The sequence below is a fragment of the Trachypithecus francoisi genome, unplaced genomic scaffold (genome assembly GCF_009764315.1).
Source record: "Trachypithecus francoisi isolate TF-2019V2 unplaced genomic scaffold, Tfra_2.0 Lachesis_group8, whole genome shotgun sequence".
NCBI classification, from domain to species: domain Eukaryota; kingdom Metazoa; phylum Chordata; class Mammalia; order Primates; family Cercopithecidae; genus Trachypithecus; species Trachypithecus francoisi.
The window spans coordinates 33,513,765-33,527,614 of record NW_022681473.1 but is presented as its reverse complement, the minus strand read 5'-3'; the positions used below and the strand labels follow the sequence as shown (position 1 = coordinate 33,527,614).

The 13,850-nt window shown below is 35.5% G+C and overlaps 1 protein-coding gene and 1 pseudogene across 1 annotated transcript in view; both read right to left on the bottom strand.

Annotated features, from left to right (window-relative positions):
* Window positions 1–13,850, bottom strand: part of LOC117081280 (doublecortin domain-containing protein 1-like) — a 118,225-nt gene that overhangs the window by 33,709 nt on the left and 70,666 nt on the right. The window lies entirely within an intron of this gene.
* Window positions 6,482–6,798, bottom strand: LOC117080318 (annotated as a pseudogene).

Genomic DNA, 13,850 nt, shown 5'->3' with positions numbered 1-13,850 from the left:
CTTACAGTTCCACATGGCTGGGGAGGCCTGACACTGATGGTAGAAGGCAAATTGAAGCAAGTCATGTCTTACATGGATGGCAGGAGGCAGAGAAAGAGCTTGTGCAGGGAAACTCCTCCTTATAAAACCATCAGATTGCATGAGACTAACTATCATGAGAACAGCATGTGAATGATCCACCCTCGTGCCTCAATTGCCTCCCACCAGGGTCCCTCCCACAACATGTCGGAATTAAAGATGAGATTTGGGTGGGAACACAACCAAACGATATCCAGCATGAACAAATCCTGAGATACAAGAATCTACTACTTTTTTCTCCTGTTTTCTTGTCTTCTTCATGGGATCATGCATATTCATTCACTTGGGTTTATCAAGGTAAGTCCTAGCCTTCTTTCTGTCTCTCTCTTAAGGCAAACTAAATGGTACCCCAACATTTCATCTTCCATTTACATACTGACAACTCCCAAATTGATTTGTTTCTTTTATTCATTAATTCAAATTATTTTTGACTACTAACTATCTTCCAAGTGCCTGGATATTGCAGTGAGCAAAAACACCCAGGTTCTTGTTCTCATGGAGCTTTGAGTCTAGTGGTGGACAAAGACATTTATAAAATGATCATATCATTAAATGTGGAGTAGGTGGCATAAGGAAGGCTTCTGAGAAGAGATAAACTGGATTTATCTGGAAACAAGTGGAGGATATTGAGAGTGGGGAACTATTTCAGAGAACACAGCATATGAAAAGGCTCCATAGCAGAGCAAGCAGGATGTATTCCAGGAATCAAAAGGTCACCATATGAAGGGGGAGAGCAGCCTCATAGGAAAGGAAAGAAGCCTTCCTTATGCCACCTACTCCACATTTAATGATATGATCATTTCACAAATGTCTTTTTTTTTTTTTTGAGACAGAGTCTCACTCTGTCAGCCAGGCTGGAGTGCAATGGTACAGTCTCTGCTCACTGAAACATCTGCCTCCCGGGTTCAAGTGATTTTCCCGCCTCAGTCTCCTGAGTAGCTGGGACTACAGGTGCCCATTGCAATGCTAGGCTAATTTTTGTATTTTTAGTAGAGACGGGGTTTCTCCATGTTTGCCAGGCTGGTCTTGAACTCCTGACCTCCTGATCCGTCTGCTTAAGCCTCCCAAAGTACTGGGATAACAGGTGTGAGCCACCATACCCGGCTTTATTTTACAAATCTCTTTGTCCACCACTAGACTAAAAGTTCCATGAGAACAAGGCCATGGCTTGTTTTGCTCACCACCATATCCAGGTACTTGGCAGACATTAGTAGTCAAAAAATATTTTGAATTAATGAATAAAAGAATTAATATATATTATTTCTAATTTAAACTAATTTTAGTATAAATATCTTTTGATCAAGATTCTGATAAGCTAGCAAAAAATTCTGTCTGCTTTTATGAAATTATGCTATAAAGTATGCATAATTCCAGAAGATTTTTTTTTCAAATAAACCAATTCTTTTTAGTACCAGAGCACTAACTTTTTGCAAGTCCTAGGAAATAAAATAAGAAAACTTCTTCACGTGTGTAGTAATACTGTTGGCTGCCTATCCAATATCCATTCTCCACCCTCATCCTTACTATACTGATTTTTCTCCCTCTTGACTCAAGGAAGACTACAATTATATTTTTGTTGTTGTTGTTTTGTTTTGTTTTGTTTTTGTTTTTTTGAGACAGAGTTTCACTCTTGTTGCCTAGGCTGGAGGGAAATGGCTTGATCTCGGCTCACTGCAACCTCTGCCTCTTGGGTTCAAGTGATTCTCCTGCTTCAGCCTCCCCAGTAGCTGGGATCACAGGTGTGCACCACTATGCCCGGCTAATGTTGTGTTTTTAGTAGAGACAGGGTTTCTCCATGTTGGTCGGGCTGGTCTTGAACTCCTGACCTCAGGTGATCCACCCGCCTCGGCCTCCCAAAGAGCCACTGCACCCAGCCTACAATTATCTTGATGTGTCTAAATTACCTATTATAGTCTCATGCCCCTTGTCAGTGAATGGTTTGAGATAGACACATAACCATGTTCTGGTCAATGAGACATAAGCAGGAGCTTCTGGGAAAGGCTTAATCTTTCATAGGGAAGAGGTGGTCCTTTTGTGCCTCTGCACATAGTTATATCTGGCTGTGCAACCATCTTGTTACCAACATATGAAAGAGCACAAACTCCATAAAACTGTAGAGATCACAGCTGGAATTCTGTCATACTATGCTTGGTGCTGCCCTACCTCTGGTTTTCTTGCTTCATTTTTGCTTAAGTCTGTTTCAATCAGGAATCTGTTATTTGCAGTTAAAGTCATCCTGACAGAAAAATACATTTTTTGTCCCATGTTCCTCAAATGATGAAAATCTATTCAGCTAATTCAGTGAGTATTTGTATACCAAATAGATTACAACAGTATTCACTATATAAACCTAAAAAGCAAACCATTTAATTAAAAATCTAGGGAATAATTTTAGATGAAATTTATCAAGCTGAAATTTATGAAAATGAATGGATAATTGTGAAACTAATCATTTGGATTACTAAAAATACTTCACCTTTGGCAATTAATTGTACTTGCTCAGTAGAAGAGAACTATCATTTATTATGATTATTTTGAGAAAGGGAATCTGTTTTTACAGAATTTTTTTTTTTTTTGCTTATTGAAAGGCTGTCAAATAGTTTATGAATTTTCAAAGAATTAAAATGTAATCAAATGCCATGGCATAAGTCTCTGCTCAGGCCAACATTTTACAAAAATGACTTATAATCAAAATTATTACCATTATGTTAACCAGAAAATTCCAGAAGATTGGGCTAAATTTGTACCCATCTTATTAAGTACCTTAAAGGTACTTTCCTGAATAAATCCTAGAGCTTAATATGCTGGCCTATTATTTGTCTTATTCTCATAAAGGTAAGTGAAAGAATGCACACAAAATCTAGTTATTTGCTCTCACTAGTAATGAACATAAATATGATTTGAAAAGGCAACTATTTCTCGTGAATTTGTGTCCTGTGGTGTTTTGGTATTTTATTTTTAGAACGTGCATGAGAAGTAGATGACCAGAGGGAATTTTCTTAAGAATAATTAAATGATCCAGATTACAATTCTAGTCATATTATTATTTTTATTTGTTTTTAAAATCTACTCTATTGATTTATAATTTGCATGAAATAAACTGTACCTATTTTAAGTAGGTGCAGTTGATGCAGATAGAACAATGTATACCCATGTGTAACTACCACAGTGAATATACAGAATATTCCCACCACCTTCCAAAATTCCTCATGTTCTTTTCCAATTACAACCCAATACTCCTGGCCCGAAGTCACCAATAATCTGGTTTTTTTCACTAGAGAGTAGTTCATCTGCTCTACAATTTCATGGCATGTAATATTTCATACCTGATTTCATTCATTTACCACAATGCTCATTTCTTTTTATTGTTGAAAAATAGTCCTTGACATAAATATATCATAATGTTTTATCCATTCACAGGTATATGGACTTTTGTACTGCCTGTAGTTTGGCTAATTGCAAATAAAACAACTATGAACATTCACTTAGAAGTCTTTGTGTTGACCTATGTTATTTATCTTGGTATATATCTAAAAATGAGATTGCTAGATTGTAATTAAGTATAAGCTTAACTTTATATGAAACTATCAAACTATTTTGCCAAGTGGCTGTATCATTTTGCATTCTTATCAGCTAAATATAAGATTTGTCATTGCTCCACATTTTCACCGACACTTGGTATTGTCAGTCTTTTAAATATTAGTCATTCTAATGTGTGTATAGTGGTAACTCATCATGGATTTAATTTGCATTTCCTTGATGATTAATAACATTGAGCATATTTTCATGTGCTAATGGTTGATTTCTATGTCTTTGTTCATATTTTTTTATGTCCTAAGAAATATTTGCCTACCCAAGGTTGCAAAGATTTTCTCCCACGTTTTCTCTGAGAATTAGTATAGTTTTACTCTTTATAATAAGATCTACGATCAATTTAAATCAATTTTCATGAATGGTTGTGAGGTAAGTTCTTATCACACAGAAATATCCAATTGTTTCAGCAATAGTTATCAAAAACATTGTCTTTTCCCCCATTGAATTACTCTATCAAGAATGACTTACCCATGTATGTGTGAGTCTACTTCTGAACTCTCCATTTTGTTTCTTTGCTCTTTATGTGTATTCTTACTCCCGTATCATCCTGTTTTGATTACTTTAGCTTTATAATAGATGTTGAAAACAGGTAGTGTAAATGGAATACTATTCTGCCTTTAAAAAGGAGAAACTCTTGTCATTTGCAACAACATGGATAAACTTGGAAGGCATTATGTTAAGTGAAATAAGCCAGGCACAGAAACACAAATATCACATGATTTCACTTATACCTGAAAACTAAAAAAGTCAAACTCATGGAAGCAGAGAGTAAAATGGTGATTGCAGGAGGCTGCAGTGGGAGTGGGAGGACTAGGAAGGTGTTGGCTATAAAGTGCACAAAATTTCAGTCAGACAGGAGGTATAAATTCAAGAGAATTTTTTATCATGGTGACTATAGTTAATAACAGTATATTATATACTTGAAAATTGCTAAGAAAGTAGATTTTTATGACAAAAAAATAAGTATCTAAAGTAATTCAACTGTTAATCAGCTTGGTTTATCCATTCCACAATGTAGGCATATTTCAAATCATCCTGCAGTATACTATATACAATTTTTATTTTTCAATTTAAAAAATAAATAACAATAATAACACTAAAATACAACTTTTTAAAAGAAATCAAGTAGTATAAATCCTCCAAATTTATTCTTGTTTAAAACTGATTTGGCTATCTAATTCCTTTCCATTTCTGGAATTTCCACATATATTTTAGAAATATCTTGTCAATTTATGCCCCTTTCCTCAAAGAGAAGGCCAGCTGAATTGTGATGAGTATTATGTTGACTATATAGATCAATTTGCAGGAAATTGGCATCATTATAATTTTGAAGTTTCCAGTCCATGAACATGTTATATCTCTTGGGCCTTCTTTCATTTCTCTCAGCAATTAATTGTTGTTTTCACTGTATAAGTCTTGCACATATTGTGTTAAATGAATAGTTAAGTATTTCATGTGTTTGAGTGTTATGGTATTTGATTTTTAAATTTCATTTTCTTTTTTTCTTTTTTTGTGTATATATCTCTTCTAGTTTAAACCTTTTAAGTTGGCAAAAGCACCATTCCCAATCACAAATACACAGCAGTTCTACAGTTTTATGTTTCTGAATGGCTGTTTAAAGACAATCCTAAATTATTACTTAGTTTGACTTAGAATGTAAAGAATTCAAGAGTGAAGTTTATAAGACACATACACACGTATGTTTATTGTGGTACTATTCCCAATAGCAAAGACTTGAAGCCAACCCAAATGCTCATCAATGATAGATTGGATAAAGAAAATGTGGCACACATACACCATGGAATACTATGCAGCCATAAAAAGGGATAAGTTCATGTCCTTTGTAGGGGCATGGATGAAACCATCATTCTCAGAAAACTAACACAAGAACAGAAAACCAAACACCACATGTTCTCACTCATAGCTGGGAGTTGAACAATGAGAACACATGGACACAGGGAGGGGAATATCACACACCAGGGCCTGTCAGGGGGTAGGGGGCTCGGGGAGGGATAAGATCAGGAGAAATATCTAATGTAGATGATGGGTTGATGGGTGCAGCAAACCACCATGGCAGGTGTACACCTATGTAACAAACCTGAACGTTCTGCACATGTATCCTAGAACTTGAAGTATAATAAATTTAAAAATAATAATAATAATAATTTGCTACTATTTTAAAAGCATGTGACCTTACAGATCATCTATAAAATGTGAGAAGTGTTAAATAACCTTTGATATTACACATAAACCACACTAAAATTCCTTTCAGTAAGTAAAAGGAACCATTTTGAATACAGGGAATTCTAATTAGATGGGCATAGTTAGGGCCAAAAGTATAAAGTAGACATCTCTACCTTATTTATCTTCAACCCTTGCCTTTAAGAGGCAAATGAACACAAAACACAGGTGAATCTTGCTTGGTTCTGAGACAGTGAAGGAATTTCCCCAGTATTTAAATATATTCACATAACCCAGTATGTAAATTTAAATATAAAATCCAGTAAGTTTTAAGATGGCACTCGCCATCTTTGTGAAAAGTTGAATGTTACTAACGAAGTCTAATCATAGCTTTAGAAGGGGTAAACAGTGATGGCATTTACTGAATTGGAATTACTATTAAAATTCAAAAACTGAACATATTCATTTAACCAGAAGCTAGTCTTAGTTTTAAATCAGGACTGCCCAACAAAATATTCCGTCAGTCATTCATGATCTGAATTCTGGTGTATGAGATCTATGAAAGTATGACACATAAAAAAGTCATGAAATATTTCTGTTTTGTAATAAATAAGGCAGTGGCAAATTATTACTCATTAGTAGCTTTTTTAAGACAAGCTAACAAGTCTGCCCTTTCTGCCTTCTTAGAGCTGGCAAAGATCATTTTTATTCCAGGGATGTACTTCTTGGGACTCTCCAAATACTCCATCAGTGTATCCTCTCCCCAGATGATATCTTTGTTCTTATTGGCATCTGTGTAAGTGAATACAGTGGCCTGACGTGTCTTCTGCCCGAAGAGACCATGGAGATTAGGCCCCAGTCTTGTGCTTGCCTCCCTTTCCCACGGTGTGGCATTGGGCACACTTCTGAACAAAAACTCTTCTTGCCTTTCTGAACATCACCCATATTTCTCTTTTTTGTCACTGGTGCAACAAAGGTTCCTGCTCTGAAGCCAGATGTCCCACTCTCCTTAAATTTCATTTTCTAATGGTCACTAGTATATACAATTTCACTGACCTTGTATCCTGCAAACTTGCTGAACGTATTCCTTAGTTCTACTAGCTTTTATATAGATTCTTTAAGGTATTTCATGTTCTTATCACACTGTCTATAAATAAAAGTTTTTATTTCTTCCTTTTAAATATATACACTTTTTACTACTTTTTTCTTGCCTTATCACAGGGTAGGGCCTCCGATAGCATGTTAAGCTGAAATGAAAAGAGAGGACATCTTTGCCTTGATCCTGATCTTAGGGGAAAACGGTTCAGTCTTTCATCATTAAGTATGCAGTTAAATCAGTGTTTAGTACACATTCTTGACCAGATTGAAGAAATTCCCTTCTATTTCAAGTTTGTTATGAAAATTTTTTTTAATAAGTAAATATTAAATTTTGTCAAATTCCTCTCTGATACCCACTGAAACGAGCATATGACTTTTTCCATATTCTCTTAAGGTGGTCACCTACACTGTCTGTTGTTAAACCAACTGATATGGTTTGGCTCTGTGTCCCTACCCATATCTCATCTTGAATTGTACTCCTGTAATTCCTACGTTTTGTGGGAGTGACCCAGTGGGAGATAACTGAATCATGGGGGAGGTTTCACCCATACTGTTCTCGCGTTTGTGAATAAGTCTCACAAGATCTGATGGTTCGATAAGGGGAAACTGTTTCATTTCGCTTTCATTCTCTCTCTTGCCCCCACCATGTGAGACGTGCCTTTTGCCTGCCACCATGATTATGAGGCTTCCTCAGCCACGTGGAACTGTAAGTCCAATAAACCTCTTTCTTTTGTAAATTGCCCGGTCTCAGGTATGTCTTTATCAGCAGCATGAAAACAAACTAATATACCAACTTTGCATTCCTGGGATAAAACTCACTTGATCATGATTATTGTTGGATTTGATTTGTTAATACTTTATGAAGTAATTTTGCATCTATGGTTAGGAGGATAGTGGTATGAATTTTCTTTTCTAGTAATGTCTTTATGATGCTAGTCGCATCATGTGAGAGGGGAAGTTTTCCTGTTTTCTCTATTTTCTAAAAGGTTTGTATACAACTGATATTATTTTCTCATGAAAGGTTGATAAAATTCACCAGTGAGATCATTTGGTCTTGGAATTTTGTTTTTTGAAAAGTTTTTAATTCTAAATTTGATTTATGTAATACATACAGAGATTTTGAGATATATATTTTCTTCTGTCTCAGTTTTGGTAATTTAGGTCATATTAGAGTTCTATATCTAGAAGGACAAGACTAATAGGATAGGTGTATATATGAAAGGGAGTTTAATGTCTATTAAAGATAATATATATATAATCTATTAAAGAAATATAACATACATAATATTAAATATAGTCTATTAAGATAAATCTATGAAAGGGAGTTTTATGTCTACATTAAACAACTCTCCACAGCTGGAGAGTGAGTGACCTGATATATTTGGTTATTTATTTCTAATTTAATTCTTTTGTAGTCAGGAAACATTCTTTTTTTTTTTTTTTTTCTTTTTTTCTTTTTTATTATACTTTAAGTTCTAGGGTACATGTGCATAACGTTTATATCATGTATAACTCCCCAATGCAATCCCTCCCTCCTCCCCCCTCCCCATGATAGGCCCCAGTGTGTGATGTTCCCCTTCCCGAGTCCAAGTGATCTCATTGTTCAGTTCCCACCTATGAGTGAGAACATGCGGTGTTTGGTTTTCTCTTCTTGTGATAGTTTGCTAAGAATGATGGTTTCCAGCTGCATCCATGTCCCTACAAAGGACGCAAACTCATAGGAAACATTCTTAACATAATTTTAATCCTCTTAAATGTACTGGGAATGGCTCAATAAGCAGCAAAGGGTCTATAAAAGTGAATGTACCATGTATATTTAAAATAATTTCTTTGTGCATACCCAAATTTGTTTCTGGTATCATTTTCTTCCAGTGAAAAATATCCTTTAATATTTCTCATAGTATAGGTCTGCTGGATACAAGTGCTTCATATTCTGTTTGCCTGAGAATGCTTTTATTTGAAAGTTTTTTTTTTTTTTTTTTTTTTTTTTTTGAGACGGAGTTTCGCTCTGTCGCCCAGGCTGGAGTGCAGTGGCCGGATCTCAGCTCACTGCAAGCTCCGCCTCCCAGGTTCACGCCATTCTCCTGCCTCAGCCTCCCGAGTAGCTGGGACTACAGGCGCCCGCCACCTCGCCCGGCTAGTTTTTTTTTGTATTTTTTAGTAGAGACGGGGTTTCACCGTGTTAGCCAGGATGGTCTCGATCTCCTGACCTCGTGATCCACCCGTCTGGGCCTCCCAAAGTGCTGGGATTACAGGCTTGAGCCACCGCGCCCGGCCGAAAGATTTTTTAAAGGTATTTTCACTGTAACACAAAATAAGATGACCAGTTTTTCTTTCAGCACTTTAAACATATTATTTCTCTCCACACTTTAAAGATATCTGCTACCTTCTGTCTTGCATAATTTCTGAAGAGAAGTCAGTTTTTATTCTTACATATGTATCCCTGTAATTAATGTGTTTCCTCCCCTCTGGTTGCTTTTAAGCTTTCCTATTTATCATTGTTTACAGCAATGTGATTTATGTCCTTAATCTGGTTATCTTTCTAGTAGAGGTGCATTGAGCTTCTTAGATATGTGGGTTGTTTTCCATGAACTCCGGAAAAATTCTGACCATTATTACTTCAAATATTCACATTCTTCTCAGTCTTTCTAGGGCACCAATTATACATCTATTAGACTCATTGATATCCCACAAGTTACCGACACTCAGTCCTTGTTTTCAGTCCTTTCCTTTTGCTTCTCTGCACTGCAGTTTGGATAGCTTTACTGCCCTGTCTTGAAGTTCACTGATCTTTTCTTCTCTAATATCTAACCTGCTGTTAAACCCAGTTTTGTTTTTTTTGTTTTGTTTTGTTTTTTGTTTTTGTTTTGCAGTTAAGATATTGTATTTTTTAGAACTAGAAGTTCCACTGTTTCTATTTTAAGTTTCCAGTTCTCTTTGCATTATATTCATGTTTTCTTTAAATACATGAACATATTTATAATCACTGTTTAAATGTCTTTTTTGGTTAACTCTATTTTGGGGTCTGTTTCTATTGATCAACTTTTCTTCTAGATATAAATTACCTTTACTGGAATCTTCATCAATTTGTCTAACAAGTTCAACAAGACCTCTCCTCTCCAACTGGTCAAAAGGCAAATGTCTCCTGACCCTGCACATACTCCCATACTTGTTTCCCTTTTACATCCTAATTAGTTGTTCTTTTGTGGAGTTCACCCTATGCATAAGCAACTTAATAGTCAGCCAAAGACATGAGGGGATGCTTACACAAAATTTGAGAACTATTCTAAAAATAGTTCCCTCTTATGGTATTGCTCTGCAAATTTCAGCCACCTAGAACTTTGATGTCTTTCTCTTCAGTTTATGGGAAGCACTGTGCTTTTCTTAGATTCTCTCTTCTCTCTCTCACTCTTTCCCACCCTCCCTCCCTCTCTACTACAATCCATAAATTCCTCCAGGTACAAAGACATAGTGAACTTTAGGACTCACTTCAACTTTTCCCCTCCTCTTAGGCATTATAGCTGATGCTTCCTGTTGTCTAATACCTAAAAATAGTTGTCATATATTTTTTCCAGTTTTTCAGTTGTTTAGAATGGAATGGCTAGTCTGATACCAATTACTCCAACTGGAAACAGATGTCTTATGTTTTTATTTTTAATGGTTATGTTAAATCATTTTTAAGACATGACACAGTGGGAATTAAAATTTAAGAAAAAGTAATATTAAGGGAAGTTTTGAAAATAAAGAATATTGCTCTTAAAATCAGAAAATGGGTTATAGTACCAGCTATTTCACTTGATCCACTTTGGATATGCTAGTTAGTTTGTCTAAGTTTCAGTTTTTTGAGTAGCTTGACTAGATTACTTCATAAAATCCTGTGATTCTAATGTCCAGAAACTTGATAAAATTCATCAAAGATTCTTTAATAATAAGGTATGCATGGACACGAATCTAATAAATACTTCAATGTAACCATTATTGTTACATGTTCTTAAAAATTAAAATATATTAAAATATAAAATGTACATACAACAACTATAAAATAATTTTAATAAAAAACACAAAAATACTGTACTCCAGCCTGGGCAACAGAGCAAGACTCTGCCTCAAAAAAAAAAAAAACACACACACACACACAGAAATACATTTTACCTTTCAAACTGAATATCATGTTTATTTTTTTTGTTTTGTTTTGTTTTTTAGATGGAGTATTGCTCTGTCACCCAGGCTGGAGTGCAGTGGTGTGATCTTGGCTCACTGCAGCCTCTGCCTCTCAGGTTCAAGCGATTCTCCTGCCTCAGCCTCCCAAATAGCTGGGATTACAGGCGCCTGCCACCATACTCAGCTAATTTTTGTATTTTTAGTAGAGACAGGGTTTCACCATGTTGGCCAGGCTGGTCTCGAACTCCTGACCTTAGGTGATCCGTCCACCTCGGCCTACCAAGGTGCTGGGATTACAGGTGTGAGCCACCACGCCTGGCCATGTTTATGTCTCAACTGCCCCTAAATAATATTAAGGGCTATCCTTAACTACCATCAGTATGGTAAATGAATCTTTAGACTGAAAATTCTCATTTGTTTTTATTTCTATTAAATACATTCTTTCTCTTTTTGCTTTTTTTAGAATTTCATTTAAGAAAAAAATCTGACTATAAATAATGACATAATATTCTAAAATAACTCAATTGTATAATCCTAGAAATTCACATTAAATAATGAAAAGGCAACTGGCTATTCATAGCCTCTTGAGAATAAACCATATTATCAAATTCCATATTTTTAAAACTCTTCTTTTGTTTTTTTAATCAGATATTAATCTCTGGTTTAAAAAACTAGCCTAATTTTTAAATAACAATAATAAGTAGTATCAATGGACTTTTCCTCATATTTCATAAAAAGCTCTTTAAAGAAGTTCCAACATACTAATTATGCATGACCTCCTCTGTCAGAATCCATGTTGAGCATCCTTAATCATATTTTGCTACCCCAGGTGCTCCTTTTTGAATCTCTGAAGATACTCTCTAAATTATTTTACCCACACTATTGGGAAAATCTCTGCTGCCATAGTTACTAATTTCTGTGTGAACATTCCACAATCATACCATTATATTGTGTTATTTCAATTGAATTGGGCCTTTCTTAAGCTTGAAATTTTTCTTACTTTTTTGTTTAAGTTTATTATGTTTTTTTAATTAATAAATGATAAACATCGGCCGGGCGCGGTGGCTCAAGCCTGTAATCCCAGCACTTTGGGAGGCCGAGACGGGCGGATCACAAGGTCAGGAGATCGAGACCATCCTGGCTAACACGGTGAAACCCCGTCTCTACTAAAAATACAAAAAAACTAGCCGGGCGAGGTGGCGGCGCCTGTAGTCCCAGCTACTCGGGAGGCTGAGGCAGGAGAATGGCGTAAACCCGGGAGGCGGAGCTTGCAGTGAGCTGAGATCCGGCCACTGCACTCCAGTCCCGGCGACAGAGCGAGACTCCGCCTCAAAAAAAAAAAAAAAAAAAAAAAAATAAAAATAAATGATAAACATCACAGAAATACATATTTCTCCTGGCTTAAAGGCATCTAATAAAGTCTATTGCTTATTTATACCTTGAAATTCATATAGGAGTAATTCCCGCAATACTTATGTCTTTTCAGTAATAACAGGAAAAAGTAATTACAATGAAATATGTTTATATATAAATATGAAGGGAGTATTTTTTTCCTAAGCCAGACTTGCTACATATAACCACTCTTTTTCTGCCCGCTTGTAGATGTTTTCTATTTCCTGATTTCTGAACTCCCTGCACTCATTCTAATCTAACAACTATTTATCTAATTTCCCCCAACCTCTTTTATTCTGTCTCACAAGTTTTTTTTTTTCTTAAATTATATGAGAAGTACAGGAGAACAAGCAAAAAGGAAGTCTGTGAAGATTTCCATCAATTAGTAAGTTTGAAATTTTAGAACACTGGAATAAGAATTCTCAAACTTTAGAGTGGCTAGGTTTCATTTGGAGACATTTGTTGAAATTCAGATTACTAGGGCCCACACTCAAGAATTCTTAACTCAATAGGCGTGAAGTAGGGCCTGGGAGTCTGAACTTTTAACAGAAAGGCCAGACAATTCTGATGAAAGTGTTCTGTGAACCACACTTTGAAAAAACTGCAGACCTTTTGCCTGCAGTTAAGTATATGATGCCTCCAGGTAACAGAGGAAAAGTATTCTGTTCTCATTGAAGTAAGCTAACACTATGTTTGCCAAATTATGCTGCATAAACCCCAAGAAACTGGGAAAACAATTGGGATAGGAAGAAAATACTAGAATTATTCATTTTTATCTATAAAAATCAATAATTATTAATCAATTATTATCAACATTAAAAGATTGACACTTAACATTTATTTTCCAAAAAAGAGAACCAGAAAGGTGGGAAGATAATTAAGTGGTAAATGATTTAGCAGACCAGAAAAGTCAAAACTTAAACTAGTAAAAGTACATTTTATTTGTATTGCAGAACCCCAAAAAGGCTCATAAGTTTGAGGCATTAGGTACCTCTAAAAGTTGGGCTAAAAACAGATGGACTATACAGAAAACAGATAAACCTCCAGAACCCTTCCCACATCAACCAGGTAGGCAACTATACTTTTGCTATCAGAAGAGAAGACACGAGACTTTTTCTCTGGAGAGACTAAACCTCTTACTGAAAAGAGGAGAATTAAATGAAAGTCTACATATTGAAAGTGAAACTCTTAACCCCCTTCTCCACTTGGCTAGTACATTGCTCAAACTGGTGGACTTTATTTGCTGAAATTGATTAACTCCAGAGAAAAGACACTGATAATTAGGAACCCAACCCCAATGAAAAATCCTAGTCAAAACACTCTCCAATGAAATCCATCTGTCAATA